At 36.0% G+C, this 16,199-nt stretch overlaps 1 protein-coding gene across 1 annotated transcript in view; it reads left to right on the forward strand.

The window, feature by feature from the left end:
• Positions 1 to 1,058: 1,058 nt before the first annotated feature.
• The window catches only part of pde4bb (phosphodiesterase 4B, cAMP-specific b), a 128,145-nt gene continuing 113,004 nt past the window's right edge, over positions 1,059 to 16,199 (forward strand). Inside the window, exon 1 of the mRNA XM_073849893.1 lies at positions 1,059 to 1,184. The gene's annotated coding sequence lies outside the window, so the exon portion shown is untranslated. The remainder of the gene's footprint in view (positions 1,185 to 16,199) is intronic.

The raw sequence follows: 16,199 nt of genomic DNA on the forward strand, positions 1-16,199 counted from the left end.
TAGATATATACTCGGATGGATGGACAGGCAGAAGATAGATAGATGGACAGACGGATAAATGGATGGATGACGACAGACAGACGGATGGACGGACGGACAGACATATAGATAGATAGACAGTCGGACGGATGGACAGATAGATGGATGACGACAGACAGACATATAGACGGACAGACATAGATAGATAGACAATTGGATGGATGGACGAGCGGACACATAGACAGATAAATAGATAGATACTCGGATGGATGGACAGACAGAAGATAGATAGATGGACGGACGGACGGATGGACGGATGACGACAGACAGACGAATGGACAGGTGGACATATAGATAGATAGACAGTCAGACGGATGGACGGGCGGACACACAGACAGACAGACAGACAGACAGACAGACAGACAGACAGACAGACAGACAGATAGATAGATAGATAGATAGATAGATAGATAGATAGATAGATAGATAGATAGATAGATAGATAGATAGACAATTGGATGGATGGACGAGCGGACACATAGACAGATAAATAGATAGATACTCGGATGGATGGACAGGCAGAAGATAGATGGACGGACGGATGGACAGATGGATGGATGACGACAGACAGGCGAATGGACAGGCGGACATATAGATAGATAGACAGTCGGACGGATGGACAGATAGATGGATGACGACAGACAGACATATAGACGGACAGATATAGATAGATAGACAATTGGATGGATGGACGAGCGGACACAGACAGATAAATAGATAGATACTCGGATGGATGGACAGGCAGAAGATAGATAGATGGACGGACGGATGGACAGATGGATGGATGATGACAGACAGACAGCAAGATGGACGGATGGACGGACAGACATTTAGATAGATAAACAGTCGGACGGACGAATGGGCGGACACATAGACAGACAGACATTCTTTCATCTTCTCCATCATCGTTCAGTTGGAGGGAATCGGGGTGTCAGGAGGATCACAGCACACCATCAATGCCAGAGTCCCAGAGAGGAGGAGGAGGAGGATGGGGAGGAGGAGGGATGTCCCATCCGCTGGTGATGGGTGACCACTTCCAATAGGATAGGAGGGGTTTACGGAAAGGTCTGTTTTATTCGCTCTCACGGAGATTGTATTCGTTCATCGCTGACTATCACCTCGAAACGACAACGCATGCATGTAAGGTAAGTTTCTACGCGTCTCTCGGTCTCTCGGGCTATTGTTCGTTTCATACAACGATGCTGCCGTACTCTAGTTCGCGCACTTCATTGACAAAGGAGAACATTACATTGTCGCTTTCTAAGCATTTGACTTGAGACTTGAATCGCCCCTCGATGATCGTGACTGTGTAGGCTGATGTAAGTTGCTAGTTGCATTCGTAAACGTGTTGACAACGTAGCTCGCGCGTATGGCTCATGTATGTAATAGTGGTCTGTTAAACTACCGATACAATTCAGTTACATGCCTAAATCTGTCAAACTGGTCTAAATTAAAATCCCAGGCCATTTGAAGTTCGTCTCCTTCTGTTTAATGAACAAGTCTCGTTCAAACGTTGCACAAGGCAGGCGCAGATAGGACTGTCAGTGAATCGTGAAGGTGTTTTCACTGGGGACGTCATGTTATTAAATATTTGAACTAATATTCTGATGTTTTAGCCTTTGAAAAACGGTTTATTATGTTTAGGACCACCGACTTGTGTATTACCTTAATTAACTTGATGAACTTTATTGTCAGATACCCTTTTCACTGTCTGCTCTGGGAAAAGTGTGAAAGCTCATCGTCCATTCTCATAAATATTAATCGACTTTATACAGATTTTATGGACGTGCTATCAGACTAATATAATTGCGTTGCTGTGGTTGAATATAAAGACTTCATTCATTCATTTCTTAATATAGTCTGCGTTAAATCCAGTGAACATTGTCATTATATGGACACAGATGTATAAGTGGTAAACTTTTATAGCACAACTTTTCTCATGTAGATTGGCAATAGAGAAATTACTTGAATTATCTATTCCAATTTGACTTTTATATTCATTTTTAAACTAGTACATTAAGAATGTGTGACAGCTTTCACTTTATAATCATTCCGGTTGATCCTTGGAATTTCCAATTGATTTTTTTTTTTTTTTATCTCCGGGAAATAGGTCTTATATTCAATGCCGCCTTGAAACCTAATAGGATGAATGAAATATATCTCACACACTGTTCTCAGCTTCCATCCTCATTTTCTCCAGCTCTGTCTCTTCTTCTCTTATCTGAACATTGCACAATACTGTATTCTGTCATTTATTAGAAATGGACACCATTACATGTAATGTAAGACATCATAATAATTAAAAAAGAAGCTTGTATGCCCTTGGTGTACTTTCCTCAAACAAGATCGATGCAAACCCAACTAACAGTTTTTGGTTCCCGGAGCAATAAGACCTAAAAAGAACATTCCTTCAAAGTTAGATATTGGTTCAAACCTGTGAAAATAACCATTTGAGAATGCTAGGGGAACAGCTCATATGGTATATATTGTTTTAGATGATGAAAAAAACTAAGAAACAAAACATGATGCATTAAGAACCGGGGGGTGAAAAGTTTTTGAATTTGATAATCAGGCTAAATTTAACTTATTTTGTCTTCTGGGAAACATGTAAGTAGCTTCTGTAGCTTCTGAAGGGCAGTACTAAATGACAAAAATATGATATTTAGGTGAAATAAGAAAAATGTAAACATTTTCATTCTGTTCAAAAGTTTTCACCCTCGGCTCTTAATGCATTGTGTTTCTTTCTGAAGCATCAGTGAGCGTTTAAACCTTCTGTAATAGTTGCATATGAGTCTCTCAGTTGGCCTCAGTGTGAAAAGATGGATCTCAATCATACAGTCATTGTTGGGAAAGGGTTCAAATAAACAAAAATGCTGGAAAACCAAAGAATTTCTGAGACCTGAAGAGCAGTAGGCAGTTTAACTGTTCAGGACAAACAAGGGACTCATAAACAACTATCACTAAACAAAAAACACAGCTGTGGATCATTCATGTAATTAAGAATCAGTATTAAGAATCAAGTGTATGTAAACATTTGAACAGGGTCATATTTATAAATTGTATATATTACTTTCTTTTGTGGACTACCTCTTTTATTCAATTCAATTCAATTCAATTTCACTTTATTGTTGGAATTTCTGCCAAAAATTGTCTTGCATCCTGTTGCGTTTACTGTCTAACATTAATTCACAACAATACACATTACACAATACAATACATTCACAGACATACATGTCAATACTAATCCATCTACTGTTCAAATACTTAAGTACCCTCCATTCCTCCGAGTATTACTGCCTACTTTGACCCCCAGTTCTGGTTAATTAGTTTTACTGACTGATGAACAAAAGATTTTCGTAATCTATTCAGTCTGGCATATGGTACTCTCAGTCTTCTATTTGATGGCAAAAGTTGATATTCCTCATATAGAATATGGGAACATTTTACGTGTCAAGGACAGCATTTTTTTCTTATACAACTCATGAAAACTTGGCTCAAGCCTTTGACCCACAGTCTTAGAACAGTTTGATATCAGCCTTGCCAGTTGAGCTTTAAATTGAACCGAAAGACAACTATACCATGCACATATTCCATATTGTACAACACTCTGTATTACAGACTGAAAAAACATGAACAAAATCTGTTTATTTGCTTTTATGTAAAATATCAGTACTAAATAACATACATTTTATATGATCCCTGTTATTTTAGTAAAATAATTAACATTTTGCAGATTCTCCAAGGTGTATGTAAACTTTTGACTTCAACTGTATGTTTTATTTTCAGACAAGTTCAGTGCAAAAACAGCTAACAAATACTGGGAACTTGTTTATAGTCCTAGTCAAAAAAAACCTAAATCTAAAAAGTATTTTCTTTAAATGTTACATTTTAGTCCCGCCCCCAAAAATACCAAACCGCAGCCGTACACTAACATTAGTGAAACATATTGTGTAAAGCATTGTTTTTGCCCTCTATTAATTAAATAATAACCCATGCATTTGTGTGCACCCTATCAAATAATAACTGGAAATTTTAATTGGGATGTGTTTGTGAGATCTAATTGCCTAATGTTTATGTAAACAGCATACAATGCATTTATCTTTAATGACCATTGAAGCTGTCATTCTGTTTGATTGCTAGGTGTTACATGATGGACCGTCTGTTTCTTACATGTTATTATGTAATTCTTACGTAACCGCTGAATCAATTGTGTCAAAGAACAAATCGAAGTAATTGAAGCAGATAGAAAAACAAAGACTTGGCAAGCCCAGAAGCTGTTTGTTTTGTAATAAGATGTAGTAGCAGTGTGTCAGTGAATTGTATGCTCCACACAGGCAGTGCTGTTAAATAATTACACTGAGCTTGTGAGTACATTAATGAGTACACATCACATAGTGTGACATCGTGTTGTCCAGAGATTGTTTACAGCACAGCAAATGATTGCCCTGCAGACTAGTGAGAGACGTCAGCCATCAGCTAACCTGCGTGTGATTGCTATTACCCCACAGGATATTACTCTAAATCTGGGGCTTCAGCAGGGGGGCCGTTACCCTTTAGGGGGTCCATGGTGGTACTGTAAACAAATCTCAAACAAATGTTTGTGGAGTGGGAAAATTATTAAGTAGTAATACTTTTCAAACTTTCTATTCATCACTGAATCCTGAAAAAAAGATCCTGTTTTCCATAAAATATGAGTACATCTAGACTACCAGTCAAAAGTTTTTGAACAGTAAGATTTTTAATGTTTTTAAAGAATTCTCTTCTGCTCACCAAGCCTGCATTCATGTGAACCAAAAAACAGCAAAAGCAGTAATATTGTGAAATATTTTTACTATTTAAAATAACTGCTTTCTATTTTAATATATTTTAAAATGTAATTTATTCCATCAATCAAAGCTGAATTTTTAGCATCATATGCTGATTTTCAGCAATATGTTGATTTGCTGTTCAAGAAACATTTTTTATGATTACTTTTATTATCAATATTTAAAACAGCAGAGTACTTCTTTTCAGGACTCTTTGATAAATAGAAAGATCCAAAGCTTTTGTAACATTATACACTATACCATTCAAAAGCTTGGAGTCAGTATAATTTATTTATTTTTATATTTATTTTATTTGGGGGGAAGAAAATATTTAAATGAATACTTTAATTTAAAAAGGATGCTTTAAATTGATCAAAAGTGATGATAAAGTCATTTATAGTGTTACAAATGATTCTATTTCAGATAAATGCTGTTCTTCTGAACTTTCTATTCACCAAAGAAACCTGATAAAATTATACTCAGCTGTTTTCAACATAATAATAATAATAATAATAATAATAATAAATGTTTTTGGGCAGCAAAGCAGAATATTAGAATTATTTCTGAAGGTTCATGTGACTGGAGTAATGATGCTAAAAATTCAGCTTTGAAATCACAGGAATAAATTACATTTTAAAATATATTCAAATAAAAAAAAAGTTATTTTAAATAGTAATAACATTTTAATATTGTACTGTTTTTGCTGTACTGGATTAATTAAATGCATGCTTGGTGAACAGAAGCATATACAATGCTGTTCAAAAACTTTTGACTAGTGTATTTTCAAAATTGATAATAATAAATGTTACTTCTGAAGGATCATGTGACACTGAAGACTAAAGTAATGATGCTGAAAATTACATTGTAAAATATATTCAAAAAGAAAATTTTAATGGCTCTACATTATTATAAAATAAATGGGCTACTCTTTATTTAGTCTCCTTCTTTCAGTGTGATTATTAATATGAATAATTAAGTACTATTGAGTAATATCAATTAACAATATGCAATTACATGGTTAGAATTAGGGTTTGGTTTATGGTTAGTTACCTGTAATTATGCATAATTTACTGTTATTACTATAGTAACTATATGCAGCGTCTAACAATGACACTGTAAAATAAAGTGTTTCCAATAAATGTTTTCTATTTTAATATTTTTTTTAAATGTAACTTATTTATGCTGTGTATTCAGCATCATTACTCCAGTCTTCAGTGGCATAAGATTCTTTAGAAATCATTCTAAAATGCTGACTTGCTGCTCAAAAACATTTATTATCATCAATGTTGAAAAAAGTTTGTATATTTGTGTGAAACAGTGATACATTTTTTCAGAAGTTAAGCAACACTTAAAAATTGAAATTATTTTTTTGAGCATTTATTTGAAACACAAATCTTTTGTAACATATAAACGTCTTCTTTACTGTAATTTGACTAATTTATTGCATCCATGTTAAAGGAGTAGTTCACTTTCAAAACAAAAATTTGCAGATAATATACTCACCCCCTTGTCATCCAAGATGTTCATGTCTTTCTTTCTTCAGTCGTAAGGAAATTATGTTTTTTGAGGAAAACATTTCAGGATTTCTCTCCATACAATGGACTTCTATGGTGTCCCTGAGTTTGTACTACCAAAATGCAGCTTCAAAGGGCTCTAAACGATCACAGCCGAGGAAAGAAGGGTCTTATCTAGCAAAACGATCGATTATTTTCTATACTTTTTAACATCAAATGCTCATCTTGTCTAGCTCTATGTTAAAAAGATTAAAAAGTATATAAATTGTAAATGTTTTTAGAAAATAACCGATCGTTTCGCTAGAAACTACTCCTTTAAGTACTGATTAACCAAAAGTACACTCTTTTAAAAAACTCTTTAAAAAAAATCTTACTAACCCCAAATTTTTAATCTGTAATGTAAAATAGAGTTATGTGAGTGACAAAAACACAGATTTGTTTTATTTGTGATCACTTTTTATTGTGTCTCTGCACACAAAGTTAGTCTTTCAAAAATGTGACAACTTTTTATTTAACGAAATGACTAGCATCTTTAAAATTGAGCTAAAATATTAGTATTTTAGTATAATTTGGACCAGTTCAAACATTAATCATCATTAATCATGATCATGAATCAATATATCTTGAGTTTCTGGTCAAATGGCCAAAGGTTGAAATTTTTCATGTGTTAAGAGCACATGTGGTCAATAACACACTGTATTCAGAAGAAATAATTAAATAAGTAATTGAGTACAATTTGGTGAATACAAATCCTGTTTAATGCTGGAATCCATTTAACAGGCTTTTCCCCTTGCTATATATCCTTGAGTAATAATCAGTGACCCGTGTTGACTTCTGAATTGTTCTCTTAAGTCTTGACATGTCATTACATGTTATATGAGGTTATGAAAGCCACGTTGCTATAGTTACAGGCGTCACGCTACATGACGACCCTGTAGTGTTGTTTTGGAGCGTCGTTTCAATCTGGCAGGGTTCAGTAAAACTCGCAATCCATTAGGAATTCACAAAAAACCGAGCCAATTGTATTGTCACACTCATTTAATGCCAGTAATTGCTTTAGAAATGGAAAAACCCTGCTTCTCATAGCTTGACTGCATTGGGAATGCTTGGCAGAACAAAAATAAATAGACCCCACTGAAGAAGTCACAAGTCTGTGAGAATCTACGTCTGTACTTTCTGCTCTCAATACATAAACTTTTATGCCGGGACACCTTATTTTATCGATCAAATAAACAGTAACCCGTGTTTCTGGTGGGACAGGAGCATCATTGTGGGTATGGCATGAGGATATAACCAAGCACTGGTTCTGGTATTAAGATTGTGGGGCTGGTGAGCACCATGGAGTCTTTGTTTCAGCTCAAATAACATATTGTGTCTGACTCAATACACAATACACGTCTGTTTGTCGGGAATAAGGACGCAAGAAGTGCATTTCCAGTGCGTATCCAGCTATGGATTTTTCAAGACGAAGACAACAGTACTGCTAAATATAAAATCAAACCATTGCAAACTACAAGTTGTGTACGTTTTGATTACAATATTGGCCAACACAGACCAGTTTTGAAATATTTGGAAACCATCCATATAAGTGTTTTCCAGAAGTTGCTCATCCACGTGTCAAAACACTTAAATCACTTAAAGGGATAGCTCACCCAAAAAGAAAAAAAAATATGTTTATCTGTTTACCCTCCAGGCATCCAAGATGAAGGTGACTTTGTTTCTTCAGTAGAACACAAACGAAGATTTTTAACTCAATTTATTGCAGTCTGTCAGTCATATAATGGCAGTCCCACGGGTTTGAGAGTCAAAAAACATACACAGACAAAACCAAATTAAACCCTGCAGCTTGTGACGATACACACGTTTTAACACACAAAACATTCAGTCTATGCAAGAAACTGAACAGTATTTATATTATTTTTTACCTCTGATCTACTGCAGTGTCCAAACTACATTTAAATGTTGACAGCCCAGATAGCACATTGTATGTCTGCAAGATGTCTGTTAAAGATCTCTTTATCTGGAAAGCATCTGCGGTGTACAAACGTCTGGCAGACGTCTGTATGATATCAGTTTTACATACATTCTAATTCATAAACATCTTAATGACATCTAATAGACGTCTATTTGACATCTGAGAGGAAACATCCAATAGACGTATTGCAGATGAGCGAAATACGTCTTGCAGATGTAAAAGCAGACATCAAATAGACGTCTCCAAGATGTACATGTGCTATCAGGCAGCTAAACACTATCATAATGTGTTTAGGCTAACGTTAGCAATGCTTCTCTTCAACGGCATCTTAATAGTATTCCTGATAATTAATGACGCATTTTTTAAATCTTGTAATATTTTAAAGCCTTTATTATTTTCCAACTCTACAGCTGTGCAATTAAATTCACTTCAAAGATCCACTTTTCATTCCTAAAGACGTCATGGAAAAAGTCTTTTCACGGAAAACAATTACTTTTTAAGATGAAATTGACGTGAAATTACCCTTATAACCAGAAGATGGCAGCAGAGGATTATTGGGTGCAGACTGTTAAAGGAACACTCCACTTTTTTGGGGAATATTCTCATTCTCCAACTCCCCCCGAGTTAATAAATTGAGTTTTACCGTTTTGAAATCCATTCAGCCGTTCTCCTGTTCTGGCGATATCACTTTTAGCATAGCTTAGCATAGATCATTGAATCCTATGAGACCAATAGCATCGCGTTCAAAAATGACCAACGAGTTTCCATATTTATTGTATTTAAAACTTGACTCTTCTGTAGTTATATCGTGTACTAAGACCGGTGGAAATGCAAAGCTGCGAGTTTCTAGGCTGATAAGATTAGGAACTACACTCCCATTCCGGCGTAATAGTCAAGAAAGTTTGCTGCCGTAATATGGCCGAAGCAGGCGGAGTATTATCAGAAATGAGTTCCCAACTAGTTTAGCATTTGCACATGTGCTGCGTGGTATTACTGCTCCTGCTTCAGCCTTATTACGGCAGCAAACTTCCTTGACTATTACGCCGGAATGGAAGTGTAGTTCCTAATCTTATCAGCCTAGAAACTCGCAGCTTTGCATTTCCACCGGTCTTAGTACACGATATAACTACAGAAGAGTTAAGTTTTAAATACAACAAATATGGAAACTCGTTGGTCATTTTTGAACGCGATGCTATTGGTCTAATAGGATTCAATGATCTATGCTAAGCTATGCTAAAAGTGATATCGCCAGAACAGGGACCGTATCCCTAAAGAATTTTTGTGCAAAAAGTGGCTCCTAGCGGCCAGATTCTAAGAAAATTCTCAGAGTCATGACGTTTTCTTAGAATTTCCCCTAAAAGTGACACGAAAATCCCAGTTAATATAAAAGCTATTCCTCAAGATTCCTAGCGCTTAAAAGGGCTCCTAAGGCGAGATCTGCTAAGAGCAGGGAAGAGAACTTTTAGTGGCTTAAGAGTTCCCCTAAGCAGCTGCACAAAATGGCCAACAGAGGAGGCAGGAGAGATGTCCTGCAAACACTGGATGACAGGGAATTATTGAGACGCTACAGATTGGATCGTGCAGGAATCATGTTTGTGGTGGATCTCCTTAGAGATGCAATTACTTCACCAACTCGACGCCACAACGCTATTACACCGGAGAAGAAAGTAATCACAACCCTGAGATATTTGTTAACAAGCCTTTATAAATAGACCAGCCAGCAATCACAGACATTGATAAAAGCTGAGCCGTGTTACCCTCGTTAAGACCACACTGAGTTGTAACGTTGCAATTTCTACTTCATTAAGGACAGCCCTTTGAGATAGGCCATCTTGTTTTCAATGGGGTCCATATGGGAGTGAAAGTAAAAAATATGCCAGCTAGGATTTTAATATGAGCAAATAAGACACGAATCATTATTTGAACAGGGTGTAATGAGCTTAAGTTTTCACATATTTTAGATTCTAATGTTAGGCTATAACCCCTACAGCTTACTATTCATTTTCCAGATATTTTCTTGAATGTGAAATATTTGTTTACAATTACAGTCTGCATAAGATTAGAGTGTATAATTATGTTTATTGATTTGAGGGTACATCCTTTGCTCATTATCACCAAAAGTTCATTTTCATCAAACTTGTAGGATCAACCAATCACGGCTTTTGAAATGATGACTCATACCTAGCAACGGGGTCAACCACACCTCCTCACTAAGATAGGATTTTCCATCCATTCCTTGCTCAGAGTTCACTGAAAATGTTCAGGAATCACTTCTAAGCTAAAACTTCTGGCAAGGAATTTTTAGGTTAAGTAGGAGCTCTCTGAGAGGATTCTCAGAATCTTTAGGGATACGGGCCCAGGAGAACGGCTGAATGGATTTCAAAACAGTAAAAATCAACTTATTAACTCGGGGGAGTTGGAGAATGAGCCTATTTCCAAAAAAAGTGGAGTGTTCCTTTAAGTCTTGCTTTTCGATTTATTATAAAATTATTGGTATAACAAATTTTAGTACTTTTACTGCACTGAACATCAAGTATTCTCTTGAACTGTAAAAGCTATTAAATAGCCTATATTCAACCAACACAAACTGCTGTTACTGCTTTAGTTTTGTTACTCTGAATTTAGTCTGAATCATTTAATGCACAGCTCTGTTTTTGACATCTGCTTGTCAGATTTTTTGTTCGGTTATTACTGTCGCGTGCATATTTAGCAGATTTACTCACGTAATGTTTTCAACTCGTGTTGGTCATTCTTGAAACGGATGTTTGGTCCTCTTAGACAAACAAAACTTTTCTTTGATTGTGAATTTATTATGTAGAGAAAATGAGCAAAGGACACTCTTATTATGGCTCAGTACAGTTCACCGGAAAAGAGCTGGCTTGTCTCAACAAGGAAGTAATCCGTGCATATGGTCAATTATGCATGTAGATGGCGATGTCAATTTGTAAAGAAACACTATGCACACACATACCTGTAGACTGAACATGTAAAAAAATAGTTTTTATAGTTTACACAGTGACATTAATCATTTTCAAAAATGTGTGCTTTGATACTCGAATAGGGAAATTTACGTTTTTTGGTTTCCAAAATGCTGTAATGCATGTAAATAAAAAAGGCCAAAACTTTGTTTTTTTAGTTGAAAATGGTCTCTTATAAACATCACCTCAAAATCTTGATTTCATGTATAGTTTATAATGCATCAATCATCTTTTATTGGCATAAGAAACAATTGCAAGTACATATTCTCTCATCTTTGCAGATATGAAATATGAAGATTGTACAGAGTAACATTTATCATAAGCAACATGTATAATAATACATGACGTGAATAGGAGGTACAACAATGTTGTTACAACCAGTTGTATATGAGTACAATATGCATCATCATTTTCACAGTACACAGTAGGCCTATATCACAAAAATATATGTGTTTTAACATTTAATGTGGACATAGACTTTATATTCAGTGTTGTATTCAGTATTAGGTGGTGGCTGAAATATGGATATTACATTGTAAAATTTAGATAATCACATCCCAACTTACCTGTCTAGACCTTTCCCCTGACATGGTGACAGTTCACAGCTGCTGTTTTTAACTAGACGTAAAAATAAATTTCCACCTAATTGAATCCATCTCACTGTGTTCTATGTTCTGTAATTTTGCATAAACCAATCTTTTATCTTAGGAAAATATGCCCAACAGATTGAGTAACCCCACCAAATTATAGAAAGATGAGAAGAAGAAAAAAAAAACAGAAATGAGAAAGTGTGGAGCTGAAATGTAAATTGGCTAATCAAGGTTTCTGCACAAGAGGCAATGCAATCATTTTTCACCTAGCACATGAAAACTGCATGGAAGTGAGGTAGAATCCATCAAGACCTCATTATTTATCTCCCCGACCTTAAATTTCAAAGTGTAATTTATTTGGGTGCAAAGGCAAATAAATGGCAAACAGTTTTATCATTGATGAATTTAGGCTGTTTGTACTATGAAAGCCTAAGTTTTTTCATTTGAAATGTAATGATGCACATGAAAGTGTAGAAAAGCCATGCCAGTTCACCAGTGAAAGCGATGGTCAGTCACTGAGTATAATGTCATATAACCAGATTTTAAACATTTGGGGATTTTCTGATATACTAGGCTGTATAAGAAGTCTATGTTTTAATGATAGGTTTATTTGAACAGTGAGAGACAGAATAACAACAACAAAAAAAATCTAGAAAAAACACATTTGATACAAAAAGTGATACATTGATTTGCATTTTAATGAGTGAAATAAGTATTTAACCCCTTCGCAAAACATGGCTTAGTACTTGTTGGCAATCACAGAGGTCAGACATTTCTTGTAGTTGGCCACCAGGTTTGCACACATCTCTGGAGGGATTTTGTCCCACTCCTCTTTGCAGATCCTCTCCAAGTCATTAAGGTTTTGAAGCTGACATTTGGCAGCTTGAACCTTCAGCTCCCTCCACAGATTTTCTATGGGATTAAGGTCTGGAGACTGGCTAACCACTCCAGGACTTTATTGTGCTTCTTCTTGAGCCACTCCTTTGTTGCCTTGGCTGTGTGTTTTGTCATGCTGAAACACCCATCCACGACCCATTTTCAATGCCCTGGCTGAGGGAAGGAGGTTCTCAATGGCCCTGTCCATTGTCTTCTTGATGCAGTGCAGTTGTCCTGTCCCCTAAAGCAAAAAAACACCCCAAAGCATAATGTTTCCACCTCCATGTTTGACGCAGCATTCCTCCTCTTCCAAACACAGCGAGTTGAGTTGATGCCAAAGAAGCTTGATTTTGGTCTCATTTGTGCTTTCTTGAGCAGGGGGACCTTGCAGGCGCTTTCAGTCCTTCACGGCGTAGTTTGTTACCAATTGTTTTCTTGGTGACTATGGTCCCAGCTGCCTTGAGATCATTGACAAGATCCTCCTGTGTAGTTCTGGGCTGATTTCTCACCGTTCTCATGATCACTGAAACTCCACAAGGTGAGATCTTGCATTGAGCCCCAGACCGAGGGAGATTGACATATAATTTTGTGCTTCTTCCATTTGCGAATAATCGCACCAACTGTAGTCACCTTCTCACCAAGCTGCTTGGCAATGGTCTTGTAGCCCATTCCAGCCTTGTGTAGGTCTACAAACTTGTCCCTGACATCGTTGGACAGCTCTTTGGTCTTGGCCATGGTGGAGAGTTTGGAATCTGATTGAACTCCCTTTAAGAAAGTGCTCCTAATCTCAGCTTGTTACCTGTATAAAAGACACATGGAAGCCAAAAATCTAAATCCTTATTAAAAATGATCAAATCCTTATTTCACTCATTAAAATGCAAATCCATTTATAACTTTTTTGAAATGCATTTTCTGGATTTTTTGTTGTTATTCTGTCTCTCACTGTTCAAATAAACCTACCATTAAAATTATAGACTGATCATTTCTTTGTCAGTGGGAAAACGTACAAAATCAATAGATCAAATAATTTTTCCTTAACTGTAGTTCCTTTGTTAAATCTTTATCTTTTTGTCAAATTTTTTTGCTTTAAATCAAAGTTTGTAATGTAGTGATTCGCCTAGTTTCTCTTTAACACAAAGTATTTTGAAATACATGGGAAAAATACCAAGGATGTAAAAAAAACGGAGACGGCACTGTTATACTCTATTGGACGAGCTGTCTATGTTTGCATAGTTAGACTGTCTTTATAAGTGAGTCATTGAGTACGTTTACATGGACAACAATATTCCGATTTTAACGCGATTAAGACAATACTCTGATTAAGAAGCAACCATGTAAACTGAGATTTTTTATTAATTTAATCCGACTAAAGTCATAATCGGAGTAAACACAAATCGAATTAAGACAGGTGGAGTATTCCTATTTTAGTCGCATTATGGAAGACATGTACAGACCTTAATCAGACTATTCCCCTTGTAGGACTTTTCGCCACATTTTGTGACAGGATACACACTAATGCTGCGTTCCAGGCAGGTTTTTGAGCTCGTAAATCACGTGTTCAAACCACGACTCAGGACTTTGTAGCGTTCCAGGCAAGTCACGCCAAGCATTTATTATTTTTATAGTATTAATAATTTGATTGCAACGTTATATTGTCCTAAACTCAATTTTTCCACCGTGTGCCACTAAACACCGCACTCCTAGAGGCTTTATTGTTGTTTCTCGGGCTATGTCACGTCAGAACTCGGAACTGGGAGTACGTCGTCGATCTAGTACGAGTTCACGGGTAGGAATTCACGGGTTTGAGTGCCGTTCCAGTGCACTTTCACGGGTAGAAGTTTGGAAAAACACGGGTAACGGGTTGTCTGGAACGCGGCATAACGCTCTCAGTTGGTTGCGCTTTGGTTTCATTTTTATTTATTTATTTTTTGCTACAACATGGGCTTAATCAATGCTCATTGCTGATAAATAGCCTAGTTTGTTATCATAATTTTTTGTTTTATGGAAACGTTTTTAACATTCAACCCCCTTTTTCATTAGTATTATTTGTAAGTAGCCTATTTATTTTAATTTTGTGAACGGGATTTCCGCTATTTGAATGTCTTAGGATGCTTTTTACTTTTACTATCGAATTCATGATCTTGGTTTTGCTTGCATATATAAGGCTACACCTATCAATTTTAAGATTAAAACAAATTCTTAAAAGATGGATTTGTTATTTTTAATTAAACAGCATAACAAAAATAAATTAAAACTAGCTTATATAGCATTTATTAACAAAAACTAATAAGAGGCATGGACTCCATCACATGCTGTTATATGCCGACTAAACAATTTATTACAGGGCGCCCAAACACTGAGCAATCAAAATAATTAATAAAAAAAATAATAAAAGAAAGCCTCCAAAGCGTAATGTGAGGTAAACGGCAAAGATAACGGTTTTCAAAATGAAAACAAACAAAAAAAGTAAAACTAAACTGGCTTTCGGTGACTGTGCTTGCGTGTGGGTATTTTTTTTTTTTTTTTGTCGTCCTAAAAACTGACTGGCTCTGAAACGCTGGCTGTATGGATCAGACGCTTTGGAGCAGCACAGCACGCACTCGCACAAATGCGACCACGGCAAATTTTAACTCACACATTCTAAAATATTTGTTGCATATGTCCAGTGCCACTTCAAGCTTTTGTAAAATTAAAACCCAAACATCCAAAAGTCTATAACGAAGATGAACAGATAGCGTCGCGTGTGGACGTAATGATGTGTGTCATTAATCGATCTATGTACTATAACATGTAAAACGGGAACATGAAAGTAATATTCTAAAAGCAACTCATGTAAACAGCTTAATCATATTATTGTCTTATTCAGAATAAGGTCATTAATTAGATTACTGGTGTCCATGTAAACGTAGTCATTGAATCGTTCCTTCAACCGGTTTGTTGAAAAATCCTGATTCATTCAAGAACAAAATAAGTCTTTGTGAATGAGTCATTGAATCATTCGCTCAATTTGTTCAAAAACATTAAATTGAATGAATACAATCATGCTGCCTTTTTGTTACTCCAATAATTTCATATGATAAACAACCCAAGGCGTTATTGCTAATTCTAACTAGACCCTTTGAAATTAGTAATGGAGGCTTGGAGTCATCTTTTGAACTAGAAACGGCAAGAAAGTACAACTTAAGAGAGCCCTTGCAACACTCCTTTGTTCTTCCTTGTTTATTTGCATACTTGTAGGAGTGTGTTATTGCTATTGCTTTAATAAGACTTAGTAGAAGTAGCTTCACAGCCATCATCTTTCCTTGTTGTTTTACATGTGGTCATAAACTTCTGATAGCGTGACAAACAGCAGTAAAAAAAACTATGCCAAATCCTCATAATCAAGTGCTACTAACCAAGTAATTGTGTATAGCTAAGACAGC

The sequence above is a fragment of the Garra rufa genome, chromosome 10, assembly GCF_049309525.1.
Source record: "Garra rufa chromosome 10, GarRuf1.0, whole genome shotgun sequence".
NCBI lineage: Eukaryota > Metazoa > Chordata > Actinopteri > Cypriniformes > Cyprinidae > Garra > Garra rufa.